This window comes from Xenopus laevis, chromosome 1L (assembly GCF_017654675.1).
Source record: "Xenopus laevis strain J_2021 chromosome 1L, Xenopus_laevis_v10.1, whole genome shotgun sequence".
NCBI classification, from domain to species: Eukaryota; Metazoa; Chordata; class Amphibia; order Anura; family Pipidae; genus Xenopus; species Xenopus laevis.
Window position 1 is genome coordinate 38,029,149 of NC_054371.1, and position 17,596 is coordinate 38,046,744.

Here is a 17,596-nt window from a genome sequence, read left to right on the forward strand (position 1 = left end):
TACCTAACCCTTGATACTCACATAAAAAAGGTTGGGGATCCTGCTGTAAGGGGACCTATTTTAGTATGCATCTCAAACCTTAAACTTGGGTGCAACTTGGCATAGTACCAATTTATCTGGAAAAATATCGGCCTTCCTATTACTGTTGTTTTTCTTCCCTGTTAATAACATTGCCTTCAATATAATTTTTAGCATCTCAGCTTCTACCTGCCAGGTGGTAACATAAATAGTTGGCTCCACTTATAAAATAAAAACCATTAACTCACTCAAAAGTTGGCAAAAGACTGGCTGATCCCCTACAGTATCCAACCTAGTGTCCCATGGGCCTGACGACTAACACACGTGGCCATACACATGTATAACCACCTTCTTATTGTTCCATTTGTAAGGCCAACAGTTGTAGGGTTCTAACTAGTGTGACCAATTTAAGAGTAAGAAATAGAGAACAGTTGTGTAATTTGTTATTTTGCCTATACCAAAAATTTTTAAGGACTCCACAAAAAAGTGGGAGGATGGCCTGTTTCACAAACATATACCGAATTGTACACCTGATCTCCCAAGATGAGCAGAGGACATCTGATCATTAGCACAAGTATGGCCCTGAAACTGACCGAAGCACCAGATATACTCAGTCAGTTTATTCTTCAATAAAAAAACGATTGTGAAACTTACAAATCAGCACTGGAGACCATTATATCTGCACTGCAATTGGCTGTTTTAATCTACTCCTTGTATAGAATTTAAAGGGATACTGTCATGGGAAAATGTTTTTTTCAAAACGCATCAGTTAATAGTACTGCTCCAGCAGAATTTTGAAATCCATTTCTCAAAAGAGCAAACCTTGTTTTACATTTAATTATGAAATCTGACATGGGGCTAGACATATTGTCAGTTTCTTAGCTGCCCCAGTCATGTGACTTGTGCTCTGATAAACTTCAGTCACTCTTTATTGTTGTACTGCAAGTTGGAGTGATATCACCCCCTCCCTCCCCCCCAGCAGCCTAACAACAGAACAATGGGAAGGTAATCAGATAGCAGCTCCCTAACACAAAATAACAGCTCCCTGGTAGATCTAAGAACAACACTCAATAGTAAAATCCAGGTCCCACTGCGACACATTCAGTTACATTGAGTAGGAGAAACAACAGCCTGCCAGAAACCAGTTCCATCCTAAAGTGCTGGCTCTTTCTGAAAGCACATGACCAGGCAAAATGACCTGAGATGGCGCCTACACACCAATATTACAACTAAAAAAAATACACTTGTTGGTTCATGAATGAAATTTTATATTGTAGAGTAAATTATTTGCAGTGTAAACAGAGTAATTTAAAAATAAAAATAACATCATAAAAATCATGACAGAATCCCTTTAACCAGAATACAAGTTGGCTTGTTGCTTATCGGAGATGGGTCTACAGGTTTAATTCCCTGGTCACTGCTATGATTTACTAAAACTAAAATGTCTATATTTATCTCATTAAGATATCTCCATTATCCGTAAACCTGTTAACCAAACAATTACAGGCCATCTCCCTCCCATTTTAAAAAATTATTTCATTTTTTCTGTAATAATAAAACAGTAGCTTGTACTTGATCCCAACTAAGATATAATTAATCCTTTTTGGAATCAAAACCAGGCTATTGGCTACAGGCTATTTAACACTTACATGATTTTCTAGTAGACTTAAGGTACAAAGATCCAAATTATGGAAAGATCTGGAAAATCTTAGATTCCAAGCAATCGGGATAACAGGTCCCATACCTGTATTTCTAAATATGCTTACGTGCATCTGGATCAAGGTTAATACATTTTGGTTTGGAAAACCTGATGAATGGATTTTAACAAATGACATACATTGCATCATCACAAATACATCACTAGCCAGTCATGGTGGTTGTATTTAAAGTCAGCCATGCTAACTGCATCTGTTTCTGCTCAGAAGTACTTTGAAGTTTGGGGAACGGGAAATGATGGAACATGTTTAGACTTTTCTATGGTTTTGTAATACAGTTCTTCAGAGCAGATTAATGCTGAAATCTAGTAAATATGGCTTAGGTGGCACTTATGTGGATGACAGGCTAAGCTAAAGGGATTAGTGCAAGGGTTGCTGTAGAACTAAGGTAACATGCAGTTGAGGTTGATTATTGACTTGTACACATTAATATTAGAGTTTATCCCTGTTTTGCTGTTTTGTGTTGCCTCCCTCTTCCCAATGCAAGTTCCCAGTTTTTGGGTTTACTCTTTTATTTATTATACAAGGAATGTGAGAGGTATGATAAGCAATAATGAAGAAAATGAGCAGCCCTGCCTCAATTTCTTTGATGATTTGGAAGGCGCTGCAAATTTTTTCAGCAGGTGCATGACTATCAAGGATTCCAAATCAACATTTGTTGTCCTTGTCTTTTTAAATGATCTCTTTCCAAGAGGAGAAATCACACCTGATAAAGAGTCTGAAGTCTTTTTCATTCAACTGGCTAATGTTTTGGCCATTTGAATGATGATGAACTGTCTATATTTTATAGAGGAATCATTCCATTATTGCCTGGATTCATGGGATACTCTCCTTTTTGGGGGATGACGTTGGTGTGTGTGAGACCAGCGATCCCCAACCAGTGGCTTGTGAGCAACATGTTGATCTTTGACCCCTTGGATGTTGCTCCCTTTGACCTCAAAGCAGGTGCTTATTTTTGAATTCCTGGCTTGGAGGCAAGTTTTGTTGCATAAAACCAGGTGTACTGCCAAAAATATCCCCCTTTATGCTGCCAGTCCACATAGGAGCAACCAAATGCCCAATCACAGCCTCCATTTACACAGGTTAAAGTACAAGGGAAGTGATATTTGCTGGTGGCACCAATTTGTTAGCCCCCTCCCATCCAGTGAAAAAAGACACTAACCATGACCAGCACCTACCATTCTTTGAAATTGCACTGGCCTGGGATACTTTCTTCTAGCATCATCTTCTAGTGTTTTCCAAAGATGCCTTTAGTTTTGATCAGCCTACCTGTTACAGTCTGTTACAGTGGTGAAAGTGAGTCAGTTAATTCTAGTAAATAAGACGACCGTAGCAAAACCTTGTAGATCAAGACAGATAACCCATTTTGAATAGGCCTTTTTCCACTGGCCGCAGTGGAGTAACGCAGTGGAGTAAATAGATCAGTGGTGCCAAAAAGGTAGATGGGGATCTCCCAGTAGACCTTTAGCTGCTGATCAGTAGATCTCAAGACACTGTCAACTAACAGCTTGTGTAATTCACCCTCCTATTTCTTGCTTTTCATTCAGATATTTATTACGTTATTACTTTAAGGTTACATAAGAAATAGTTGTTTGTTAAATATAACAATATACATAAATCAATATTTAAGTAATATTTTCCATGGAATAGAATGCTAACAATGTTTTTATGGATGTAGATCATAATGGGACATCATCACTAAAAAGTAGACCTCACATTAGTAAAATATGGGCACTCCTGAAATAGATGTTATAGGGCCCTACAGCAAATTAATTTTAGGGCCCCCACATATCCAGAGGTTGCCCTATTTGACCAATATATATTGAAATTGCCCATTATATGGGCCTCATGGAGTCCCCTATACCTCCTGGCCCCCTCTGCAGCCGCAGGGTCTGCTTCATCTGTAGTTACACGCCTGACTGGCCGTATTTCCAGTGGCTGGGGCTATTCTTTTTAGGGCATTATAATCTCTCCTAGTTTTCCCTTTGTACATTTGCATGGTCTTTTCAGGGAATTCTGACATGGTTAATGGGCGGAGTTTACCTGGTTTGTCAAACAGAAATGGCTTTTGAGTCATATGAAATAGTCATGTACAAAAATGAGCAGGCAGATAGTGTACTCGTCTGCAAAATATATCACATTATCATATTTATTGTATTACATTAATGCTGAATTAAAACAACGGGAGCCTCTGGGCTTACTCTTTAATCATTTGATAAGCTGGAGCTTGTTTTGTGGAAGCGGCTACTGTATTTCTCTGACCATTTAACTTTGTTAATGATTTACTTAATTCAGGAGCAATATGTTTGTGCCGTGCAGAGTGTGTGTGTGTATGTGGGGGTGAACACTTGGTTAACCTATTTAACTCTGCCAGTAGATATACATGTTCATGCTTTAATAAAACCTTCCATGTCATAATAGCTTGCCCAGGTAAACTGCAGCGGTGACCTTGACAGTTGATAAAGGGACGGTATCATGAAAATAAGTGTTTGCCTAAAATTAGATTTGTTTTAATTATGAAGAAGTTAAAGCGATACTGACACGTTCCTATAAAAATCATAGGAACATGTCAGTAACAAGTAGTTGCTTGAACGTGTCAGTATCACCAGTGTCGGACTGGGACACCAGGGGCCCACCCAAAAACCTTTGACTAGTGGCCCACCAATTAATCTTAGACCAGGGGCCCACTCTTAGTACTATTATTCTTCATCTCCTCACTCAACCTCTATTCTCCTAGTCTCTTTTCTTTACATACTATAATATATTATTCCATCTATTTAGCCGCTTTGTTCTCATAAAAAATAGGGAATGGCCATGAAATAGGCCAAATGTTTAGCAGCATGAGGGCCCACTGACACCTTGGCCCACCGGGAGTTTTCCTGGTAGCCGATGGGCCAGTCCGACACTGAGTATCACTTTAAGAGGCACATTTTAGCTTCAATATTTCCTGGTATACAAGGACCTTCATTTTCACCAGCGATGTTATTCTGCCTCAATCTTACCAAGGGAAGCCATTGGTCAGATATCATTGTTATGCCTTATTTATTTATTTGGAGAGGGAAAAAACCTATACACACACCTATCCAGTAATTATTATTGTGACAAGTGGACCCAATGACTTATACAACGAAAACAAAACCCAAGACAAATGAAACTTTAAAATAGCAAAGCCTTTATTAAGAAATAACTTCAGAAGAAAGAAGAAGAAACTTCACTTCCGATCCTCTTCAGAAAAGGCGACAGGGCGACCATCCATCCTAAGCCTTTTCTGAAGAGGAGCGAAAGTGGAGTTTCTGTAAGTTACTTCTTAATAAAGGCTTTGCAATTTTAACGTTTAATTTGTCTTGGTGTTATTTTTTCGTTGTATAGTAACGACATTTTTTTTTAAATTTTTTTGATGCTACTGATCCTTTAAGAAATGAAAATCCAAATTACAGAACGGCCTGTTATACCAGAAAACCCCAGGTGGCATTCTGAATAACAATAATACCTCTAATAGAATTACTTCAACAGTCGTTCCCATTTCATAAGGTGCAGCTTTTATAATTATAAGTTATAACAATTGTTTTATCTCCTTTGCGTACATAGCAAAGGCATTCCTAAGAACAATGTCAGATATAGTGTTTGCTGAGTGGGGTCCTGAAGTAGTATTTTGGATTATCAACCTCTGATGTGAAGACCACTGCTCATAGGATAATATGGAAACATCAAATGGGTAATGACACTGTATTTCCAGTCAAATGAATGAAGGGGCTAACAAATTACATTGTGTCCATTGGCCCCACAGGCTGAATTTGTTGTTACACGTATTCCAGCAAGAATTCTGCTGCCCAGTTTGTCTTTGGATATGACATAGAAACATAGTAACATAGTAAGTTAGGTTGAAAAAAGACACACGTCCATCAAGTTCAACCTTTCAACTATTTTAACCTGCCTAACTGCTAGTTGATCCAGAGGAAGGTAAACAACCCCATATGAAGCCTCTCCAATTTGCCTCAGAGGGGAAAAAAAATTCTTTCCTGACTCCAAAATCGGACCAGTCCCTGGATCAACTTACTATGAGTTATCTTCCATAACCCTGTATTCCCTCACTTGCTAAACACCATCCATAAAGTTATCTAATGCCTGTACAACTAATTCAGGGAGAAAATTCCACATCTTCACAGCTCTCACTGTAAAAAAACCCTTCCGAATATTTAGGTGGAACGTCCTTTCTCAAGTTTTCTCAAGTTCAGAAGGTGATACAGACATGGATTCTCTGCTCCCTGTTCAGTTTTTAGTCCTCTGATATACTGAGCATTTTAGTACTAAATACAAGTCAGTGCTAAGATTTATATACAGATACATTTACCATGAACTGCAATATTTTTAGAACACCCAAAAAAATGCCCCATAAGCATTTTGGGGTTGAATTCATCAATAGCTATTTGTGCAAAAAAAGAAAGGGCAAGTACAAGACATTTTTAGACTGATGGTGGCACATCTGGTTTGAGTGTATCTTTGGGCAGGGTTTGGGGGGATCTTTGGCAGATTATGGGCAATCTTTGGGGAGGGTTTGAGAAGATCCATGATAACCCTGACTGTGGTTGTTAATGTATTAAGGGGTGGTTTGTAATCCCTAGAAACCAGATATTTCCTCACAAACAACATCCTAGTAACTAGGACTGGAACATACATATTACATTAGTGTGCAGCACTGTGAAAATCTCCTGTTGCTGTCAGTATTTGCTAGTAAATGGATTTTGAAGTGACACATACAGTATGGCAAATCTTATTTATCCCTAAATGCATAACTTCCATCCCCATGACATCACAGTATGCAGCTGCAGGGCCACAGACTGGGAGTTCCAGGTGTAAATGGCACATTTTGATTGAGGATTCCTTGTGAATTCTTAGCTTCCCATCTGTTAAAACATGGCTCCCAGGACAACAGCTTTTTCCACTGTACACATGGAAAGTTATTTTTATTGCCTGACATGTTCAGGTTTCCATTGATACATCTCTTAGGGGGAGACTCAAATTCAATTTATTGTACAATTCACCTCTAGCAAATGCTATTATGGAAGCAGGAGTAAACTTGTGTTCTCCCTGGAGTAAATCGGTAGCAAATGATTCACGTTTATCTACACAGATGATCTACACAGACCTCAAAACTACCTGAAGTGCATAAGACCTTCCTATCATCTTAAACCCAAAATATGTAATTGCCGATCCACAAAGGGATAATTCATTATATACTGAAGTAATATATGGCTTACCATGACACAGCCAGAAAGCTCCTTATGTTGCACAAGAATCCCCAAGGCTACCTGGAGATTTGGAACAGACCTTGCGTTCTGCTGTTTCATATTTAATGGTCATTTCATTTCAGATTTTTGACCTTTAATTCCCATGGCTGTCTGATGTACCTTCTGATTACATTATGGACAGGAGACTACACTGAGAACACTAGCCTACAGATAACACCATGAAGCATGACACATAGGGGCACATTTACTTAGTTCGAGTAAAGGAATAGAATAAAAAAAACTTTGAATTTCGAGTGATTTTTTTTGGCTACTTTAACCATCGAATTGGCTACTTCGACCTTCGAGTACGACTTTGAATCGAACGATTCGAACTAAAAATCGTTCGACTATTCGACCATTCGATAGTTGAAGTACTGTCTCAGTATATTTCAGTATGATGAAGCTTATATTAAATTTTCATTTTCGTGATAGATCCCCTTTAAGGAACATTTTGCCAAAATTGAATCCTTTGATGGGCAAACGGTCTAAATATTATAAAATGATATATATAATATGTAAGGTGAATCCTAATCTCACGATGATACATGGCATCAGTGTTGACCAGTGTTGATGATGCTCAATGTTAACATCTACAGTATGGCAAAATCCCATAAAATTTACATTTGTACATGTCTTCTAGCAGCCAGATGGCAGTAAGGGGCCAGATTGGCTTCCAGTGCCATTTTCCATGGGGACTGGGAAGCAAGAGTTACTGTTTCATTTAATAAGGCAGGAAACAGACTAGGCTGGTTGACAGATAAGAAGGTGCTGGCCCAGTCTAGAACAATGGCAAATCAGACCAGGGGGATAACTGCAGTCTTGCTTGAATTTATGTCCAAGACAGGATAAGTGCTTTTTCCCATGTAGTCGTGAGAATGGAAATACACGTGTGCTCTAATTTCTTCTATGGAATCTAGCATGTCTTTCCAAATGTGAGGCTCTAAACGTGCTCAGAATGAGAGTTCACTGACAAAAGTTACAGATCTTTACATACTAACAGCAAGGTGGCAAAAACTTTTGGAGAAATGTAACAAATTTTTCATTAATAAGTTTTATTACATACACTGCAACAATAGAATTTGCAATCGTTATCCTACGGTCACGTGAATCGCAAAGTGTTTGCAAAGCATTCGCATTGCAACGTATTGGGAATGATTTTTGCATTAACGACCAATATTACATTCCCCCAAATGTGTCTTTTGTACGACAGAATAAGAATTGCACATTGTAGTTGTAATGCATAGTCGCTAGCTATGTACTGCTATGTGTTGTACTGTGGTCTGTCTGTAACTATCAAATCAAAGGCCCACAACCCTAGCCGCCAAGACTGCTCAACCCCAAATTTTCGGGGCATGGATGAGCGAGAAGCACTGAAACAGCATTAGCGTTTGATTCTTTTCAGGGGTGATAATTTACGGATTTCCAATCTTAAATAGGTGCACTTGCACCCTATTCCTCAGAGTAGACTGGCGGTGCTCATTGACACCTAGCTCATCTATACAGAAATGCAAGATGCAAGTTTGGATGTAAGGGACTCATGAATATATATATAATACACAAAAGCTATGAATATCTTGTAAATTATATTATGATGTATATCAGTTTATAACTGATGTCATCAGTTATAAACGGTGAGTTCTGATGTCATTTCTGTCACATAACTCACTAAAATTTGTGTATTATAATAAATAAAGTACCCCCAGTTGCAAAATATGAGGATATTAGAAGTTACCTCGTGTTACCTTCGGCCTCGTGTTTTTATATGCTCATGAAACTCCTCGGTAACTTATAATATCCTTATATTTTACAAGAGGGGTACTTTATTCACTATATATTTCACAAGATCCATGAATATCCTGTAAATTATATCCTTATAAACGGTGCTTAGTGATATCATTGGTTATAATTGGAGCTTAGTGAGCTCCAATTATAGTCACATGACTCACTGAAACTTGTGTATTATAATAAAGTACCCCTGCTGCAAAATATGAGGATACTAGAAGTCACCTCAAAGTTCCATGACCTGTATAAAAACACTCAGCCTTCGGCCTTGTGCTTTTATATGGTCATTGAATTTCTTGGTAACTTATCCTTATATTTTGCAAGAGGGGGTACTTTATTAACTATATAATCACCCTGTTGCACACACAGCATATACTTTCAGCAGTTAGCACCTGCCATCATCAGAGACTGATTTAAAGCTCTGCAACACAATATTATATGTGGTACCCAAGTACACGTCCTAATAGAAGTTTACAGTACCATAGAATTATGACTGTAACCATTTGTAGCTGACATTGCCTTCAAGCTCATTTTTTTAACTCTAGGCCACACAGGGCATATGCAGTATGATGTCATGTTCCTGATATTCATTTAGGTTAAGAGTGTGATATTTAATTCCCCAGATTTTTTAGTGAGGAGGTATAATATTTAGCGTGTAAGCTATAAAATATGTCATTACTGTAGCTGCCAGCCCTGCTCAGATTTCACATATGATGCACAGCATATGGATCTGCAGCGAGTGGCTCTAACCAAGTGTCTGAAACAGCTGCATTCTGAATTTTCTGTGAAATAAAGAGATTTCTGGACAAAAAGGGCTGGTTTTGGTTTGGATACCCTAGCTGTTGCTCTAGACCACCAGCATCACAAGGGTCCATTCAATGAACATGTTATAATATCTAGCAATTCTACATTATAAATGCATTGTTTTCAGCAGCAACACTTTGCAGCCCTCCAGCTGCTGTTACCTGCAACTTTCTGCATCAAGGGCTCACCACAAAAGTACAAAATGTAAAAATAATTATTATTCTGGCACCTGAGTCTTCACCTCAAAGTTTTTCACCGTTTGCTAGGTACAAGCTATGCATCAACACTAATATTGCATCTTGCTGGAAATTGTCTGCAGCATGCAGGGCTGTTGACATGGGCATCATGTAGGTGCTCTCTAATATGCTTTCTGTTTGCATGCTAGTCAGTTGGTTGAAAGTAATTTGCATGGGGGTGAAAAGTGGTACAGGTATGGGATTCGTTATCTGGAAAACCATTATCCAGAAAGCTCTGAATTATGGAAAAGTCATCTCCCATAGACTCAGTTTTATCTAAATAATTTAAATTTTAAAAAAGTGTTTCCTTTTTCTCTGTAATAATAAAACAGTACCTTGTACTTGATCCAAATTAAGATATAATTAATCCTTATTGGAGGCAAAACCAGCCTATTGGGTTCTGAAAGATCCATGATCCAGAAAACCCCACGTCTGAGCATTCTGGATAACAGGTCCCATACCTGTAATAATGTGGCCAAATCGAGATTTGTATGTCATGTACTCCTAAGAAAGGTTGCCCTCTCGATTCTCTGCATCTTTTAGTTCTCCTTTCCCAGCTCAAAACCTACTCCCCATCTTTCCCCCTTGTATAACCAGCAATCCGAAGTGTGGCTCCTTTCTTTCTACTACTAGGAATATGCATGTTCCATGAACAATGTGGTCTGTGGCCGGTATGCTGCCCATAAAATTTAGCCAATCTACGCCCTGGCATTTTTGGCCTTTGTTCAAATCCAGGCCTGAATGTAGCCTGGACGTAAAAGATGTTATATAGGGCTCCTATAAAACTATAGTAATCATGGGCATCTGTAGAAAATGTTCCGGGGGGGGGGGCAAGGAAGAAAACATATTACATAAATTACTTGTACCCATATTTTGGTTATACTTGTATATTACTTACACAAACTCCTTGTTTGCCAGGACAGCACTTAGTATTTTCTACTTTCTTAGCACAATTACTAGCCAGTGGTTTGTAGAATGTTATTCTCTCTAGAGTTCTAGTTACAGCTGGATTCATACAGCGACGCCTCCATTTGTGTCGGGTTCATGAACTATAAATATTCAAGAGGGACCCGGCAAAGTGAGCTGCAAAGTGCTGGTGGTTTAGGCACAGTCTGCAAATTTACCAGGTCAGCCCTTAGGTGTGAAGGTATGAAGATAGACTGATAGAGACTACTGACTTGCAAACAAAAGGAAAGAGTTCTGATGACTTCCTGGTCTGTGTTTGTTCTCTTGCATGCAATTCTCTTCCCTCAGCTGACTATCCCTTGACAACTGACGGTTTTGCCTTGATAAAAGTTCTTCATAAAAAGACTATTGCGAAACTGAACATTTAATATATGTTTCAGCAAATGGAAATTAGAAACTTTCTCTATATTATCCATTATAAATGTCTGTGCTATTTTTTGAAATAATAAAGTTTCTTGCTTCTCCTCTCTCAGCATTCCATTTTTAAAGGCATGCTTTGTATCAGAGTCAGTGTTCTGAACATCTAGACAGCACCCAGTGCTATTAATGAGTATCATGGACTTTGTGCTAATCATACCTGGTATTAGGCCAAACCCCTGTGAACCATAGGGGTGGCCACGTTAACTCATGAGCAATACTCGTAATTACTGCAATGCCTAGGATGATGTAAATGATTATGGATACATGTACAATGTGATGCTACACTGTCCCATAAATGGCTCAACATAATTTTTCATAAACATGAAATGCTATGTGCCAACAGGCCAAGGAAGATAACATATTACACAAATTACTTGTACCCATATTTTGGTTTCCACACAAACCTAACAACAGCTTTTCTATGAATATATAAAGTAGTAACTGTTGCACATGTATAGCATTAGAATGAGAAAAACTCTGGCACTCGAGGCAAGTGAAATGCAGGGTTTCGCCTTGCTTTTATTTCTTGTGCAGACGTGCAATGTTTCGGGGTGACCCCCTTTATCAAGCATTTGATGCCAGAGTTTTTCTCATTCTACTATATATTGGGGGTTGCCGTACCTCTACCCTGTGCACCAGGCGTTCTCTGTGAAGATATTAGAGTGTGCTCTGCTTCACCTTGTTCCTGTTAATATGTATAGCATTGCCATTCTATAAACTCCTTGTTTGCCAGGACAGCACTAGGTCTTTTCTACTTTCTTAGCACAATTACTAGCCAGCGGTTTGTAGAATGTTATTCCTTCACACATCAACACTAGCAGTTAATTTACACACAGGTATAGATACACACAAAGACACACATATACACTGGCAATAGGGTTGCCACCTGCCCAGTTTTTACCTGTTTTTTGTAGGGCAGAGGGAAGGGGAGGAGCTAAACAGTACTACTGCTCTGAGCAGTAGAATAGGCATTGGGACGTTCCATTATTTGAAGGGGTGCTGGTTCTTAATGATAATTTTAAGAAATGTGTCCATATAAAAAAATATATATATATATATATATAAAAATATATATATATATATATACATAGGGCAAGAGAATATCCTTTATTATGAAGTACAAGTCCAGAAAGGGTCAAGTGCCCCCCCCCCTTGCCCCTATCTGTGGGCACCCATGATAGTAATATTGTTTTATTGTCAGTATAGGAGCAATCTGCAGCCTTTGGTTGGCTAGGAACCTGACATCTAAAATGACAGAAATCTGTAAAAAAAAGCACCAAACATATCTTATCTCGAGGGATTAGAAACTCTCCGCAGTGCCAAATCCCTCTCCGGGAGGATTGCATCTGGGTTTCTATGTGCGTTTCAGACACAGGATCTCCATAAAAGCAGATTGTCCAGACAGTTTCAAATCCCGGCAATATATTATTCCAAATATGCCTCTCAAAGGAAGACTATGACAGGTCATTTACATGCTGTAGCAACGCAGTCATATACAAGATTTATTATTTAAAGATTGTAGTCCATTAGTTGTAGTTATATGTGCAATAATGTTTAGTGGTGTTGTGGTGCTTTACAGCTTGTGCTTTAGTTAAAGTACTGATTTATAATTCCACTGATACAACAATCCCTGGTCAGTGGCATTAAGGTTTACCCACCTGATTCACCACGCCAGTCCCTTCACCAAAGAGAGCTACAATCCTGCTGTGATCCTGAAGGCACTGTACATGTGTGTCAAGCTCAGCAGTGGAGACAGAACATGGAGGTTCAGAGGCATGTGTAGCAAGATAAGGGGCAGAAGACTTAATGTTTGCACCAAGTCTACTAACCAATGGAAACAGTGGTGTAACTAGAAATTACTGGGCCCCACAGCAAAATTATTTTTCAGGTCCCCAAAAATGTCTAGAGATTGACCTGTTTTACCAATGTTTATTGAAATTGTATTTGAATTAAGGCCTCATGTGCCCCTATACCTCCCTGGTCCCCCTGCAGCCCGCAGGGTCTGCTTTCTCTGTAGTGATGCCCCTGAATAGAAACAAATCAGTAGGTAGTATTTAGACAACTGATTGAAAGCTAACATAGAATATATACTGTAAGTCTGTATGGGAAACAAACCCTGATGATGATACTGATGATATTGAGCCAGTCAGTGGAGCCTTCCTTGGTCAGGCTGGGCCTTATAAACTACTTTATGGGTCACAAGGGGCCTTTAGCCTGACAGCACTGCTAAAATGATAAATAAGCCCATGAAAAAGTAACTGAAACACTGAAATAAATATTATTCTTTTCTTGAATATGTGTGGATACCCTGGTCCCATTTTCCCAGACTGCATTTGTTGTGCTAAATGAAGATGGTGATGATCTGTCTTTATACTGGTGCTGACTCTGAGTGACCCTAGGAGCAACGTCCCACCAGGATATTCTGTCAGTGACTATGTCTTTCAACCCTTTCAGTAGCCTCCCTGCGACTTTCACATTAGTGTCTAGCCATCTGATCCTTTGTCTTCCTCCTTTTCTTTTGCCCTCACATTTTCCCACCATGATTTCTCTTTCTAGGGAATAATCAGTTCTCCTGCTAGGGCTTATAGTTTGATAACAGCTGCCTCCAGACAGCATTTAGCTTTGATCTAAATGTAGGGTAATGCGTGCCTTGTTGCCCATGATATATGTAGTATTTCCCTTCAGTTCCACCCTTTCTAGGCGTTGGCTTTTTAGAACTCCAAATTTTGATGACAGCTTTCCTATTCATACAAGTCAATTAAGAAAATCATTGTTTCTTCTCTCCATCTCTTTATTCTCTCCAGATTTGCCATTCTTACAGCCATCATGAAAGAAAGAAGTCTCCATTTGATTTCATGGAGATGGGTCCCCGATAACTTGATTGACGGGATGCAACCCTCCTGCAATCCACACTGAATTTAGATCTTTGTGCCTAGGAATCTGATATACTTGACAGTTTCTCCTTGTTCATTGTCAGTTTGTACCAGATTAGTTGAACTAACTGAAAGAATATTCTTAGTCTTCTTTATACTGAATATACGGGATAAAACAGCTAGTTTTTTTTGCGTTTTTGTGCCCTACTCTGTATTACCTCTTTTTTGCACCATAATGGAGTGCAGAGACCCACCTTCTGCATACTTTTGGCAGAACGAACAGCACACAGCATGGGGGGTATATAGGCATCTCCCTTATTCTAAAGAGAAAATTAGGGAGTGCCAGTGGGTACATTGTTATACGGAGCCCTGTTCTTCTTGGACTGGTGTGTGCCACGCCCACTGGGGCTACCCAGGGGCCCCTACCTGCTCGTTCACCATTCACCAGCCCCTTCCCCAGCTGCCAGAGCGCTTTTACTAATTTTGCTATGTTTGGGGAGCGGAGCAAGCAGGTGGGGATTGGGTCTGCAGGGCCCACTGTTTTCCCCTGGTATCTCGCCAGCCCAGCTTGACCCTGTCTTTACTGCCGGCCCTCTGAGAAGGATCACAGGAAAGTATAAGACAGGGGTGCCCAAAAGGTAGATTGGGATCTACCAGTAGATCTTTAGCTGGTGATCAGTAGATCTCAAGACACTGTCAACAAACAGCTGGTCTAAATCATCCTCCTATTTCATGCTTTTCATTCAGATATTTATTACATTATGGTAACATAAGAAATACTTTTTTGTCAAATATAGCAATTAACATTTTCTCATCAATCAATATTTAAGTAATATTTTCCATGGAATAGAATGTTAACTATGGATGTAGATCACAACGGGACATCATCACTAAAAGTAGACCTTGCATTAGTAAAGTATGGGCACTCTGGTATAAGATATACAGAACAAACTAGACAGCAGTCTGCTAATTATTTCTGATTATTTAAACAGATTTTTCAGTTTCTGCCCCAAAGGAACTTACAATCTAAGGTCTCTACAGGGGCAACTTGGGCCCCCTTAAGCCCCTTCCACCACTCTTACTTATCTTCCGCCAGAACAGGTCCCTCCATTCTCACCTTGTCTCATAGCAGGCGCACCTCTGGGTCTCTATGATACTTTGACACTTCCACAGGAACTAGGGTCAGTTTTATCAGGAGCCGGTTAACTGACTTCCATTCGCCTCCATATCTTCAGATTCTTTAAATGTATTCATGCGTGGTATTTCTGTATGGACAGAAAATTATTTAAGGATGATCCAGTAGAGCACAATTAGATAAAATAAAACTGTTAAGCACAGAGTACACCCACATGCTGTAAAAAAAGAGTTCATTACTATTTAGGAATGTGAATAAGCATATTCCAGTCAAGGCTATATTCCACGATGATATAGATCAAGGAGCAGTGATCATTACATTTTCCCTTTTTCAGGTTTTACTTACTTTTTTATCTGTGAATTGTAGTATGCAGTTGGTTAATGTAAACAGATGACACTTAAGGGTGAGCACCCCATGAGGTAAGGGTGCAGATATGGCCTGATACACACAGAAGACAATCTCACTAGACCATTCTTAGCTCTGGTGGGATAAAATCTTCCAGCCTGAGGTCGTTTTTAAACTGTACCATATGCTGCTCAGCTTCCAAGAAAATTGTAGCCATCAGTGTTTTTAGGCCTCCAACAATATGGTTCTCCATTCCACTGTTTGTACAGGCTACATAACTTTGCCTGGCTATTTTTATTTATTGAAGCCAATTGAGCCTAAACGTAGAACACCAAGTGCACCAAAGTCACATTATAAGCAGCCGTCAAAGTTAAAGGGGTAGTTCACCTTTAAGTTAACTTTTAGTATATTATAGAATTTTATAGCCTATTCTTAGCAACTTTTCAGCTGGTCTTTTTTTTATGATGGTCATTGACTCAAGCAGGCAACACAACTGATCAATTATCACTATTTGTATCCCAGGCTCTCATTGAAACTGCTGCCTAGTTGCTATGGTAAACTGGACCCTAGCAACAGATAGCCGCTGAAATTCCAAACTGGAGAAATGCTAAACCAGAGCTAATTAACTCAAAAACCACAAACTGATGATTTTCATTGATGTGGTTGGTTTAGCTTTTTACCTAAACACTGTGATCACAAGAAGCTATACTTACACATGGTAATTGTATACTGCAGCATTTAATGAACAATAAAGGAAGGTCACAACAGGGACTTAAGGTTACCTTGACCAGGCTTCAATTATATAATGCTTTAGCTGTTATTACAGGTTTGCATTTCTATAACTGTCTTTAAATTAAGTTGCACTTCCTGTTTCAGAACAAGTTTTTCTTCCATGTTTGTTCTTTTGTTTCTCCTGTCTTCCACTTTCCAATTTCAGAGGAGATTTTGTCACAAATGTTAGAATCAATATATTTTGATGGAACCATTTAGGATCAGCAAGGGATATCAGCTCTAGTAACGCCTGAAAGCCATTGACTTGTATCCTAGCTTAAAAAGCTGCCGACAGACCAAGTCGGTAGCTTATTGGCCCATATATGGGCCCCCCCCCGACGGGCTTCCCCGATCGAGATCTGGCCGAATGTCGGGCAGATCTCGATCGGATGTGACAAAAAATTATGTCGGATTGTGGCCGCATCTGTTCACTGATGCGGTCCCGCGCAGGGTCGGACTGGGGGGCCCGGGGCCCACCGGGACCGGTGTCCAGGGCCCCCCTCTGGCCCCCGCTACCTATGCGAATTGCCCAGGCAGCGCATCGCACATGCGCAAACGGCGCTAGGCGCGCATGCGTAAACGGCGCTCGGCACGCATGCGCAAACGGCGCTGCGATGCGCCGATTTTTTTTTTAAAAAAAACTGGTTGGGAGAGGGGATCTGGCCCGGCGGGGGCCCACTAGGGTCGGGGCCCACCAGGTATTTTCCCGGTATCCCGCCGGGCCAGTCCGACACTGGTCCCGCGATCCGACTGCCCATTTCCCATGCGTTAGGGCCCACGATCGGATCAGCACGATATTGCCCACCTCAAGGTGGGCATATCGGAGAGAGATTCGCTCGTTTGTCGACATCGCCAAACGAGCGGACCTCTCCGTGTATGGCCACCTTAAGAGCCCAAGGCACTTAGGAACTGCCTGTAACCCGTGACCATTGTTAAAAAAAATAATAATAATAGAACAAGATAGAACAATGTCTGAATCTTTAATCCATTGGCAATTTACAGGGATTAACAATTCTGCTGTTAGAGCTAAGTGCTGCTGCTGCTCAGCTTTAACACCCATAGACTGCTTAAAGGGCTGTTCACATTTAAGTGAACTTGTATGGGACCCATTATCCTGAATTCTCAGGACCTGGGGTTTGACAGATAACATCTTTCCGTAATTCAGATCTCCACACCTTATGTCTGATAAAAATCATTTAAACATTAAATGAATCCATTCGGATTATTTTGCCACCACTGTGGA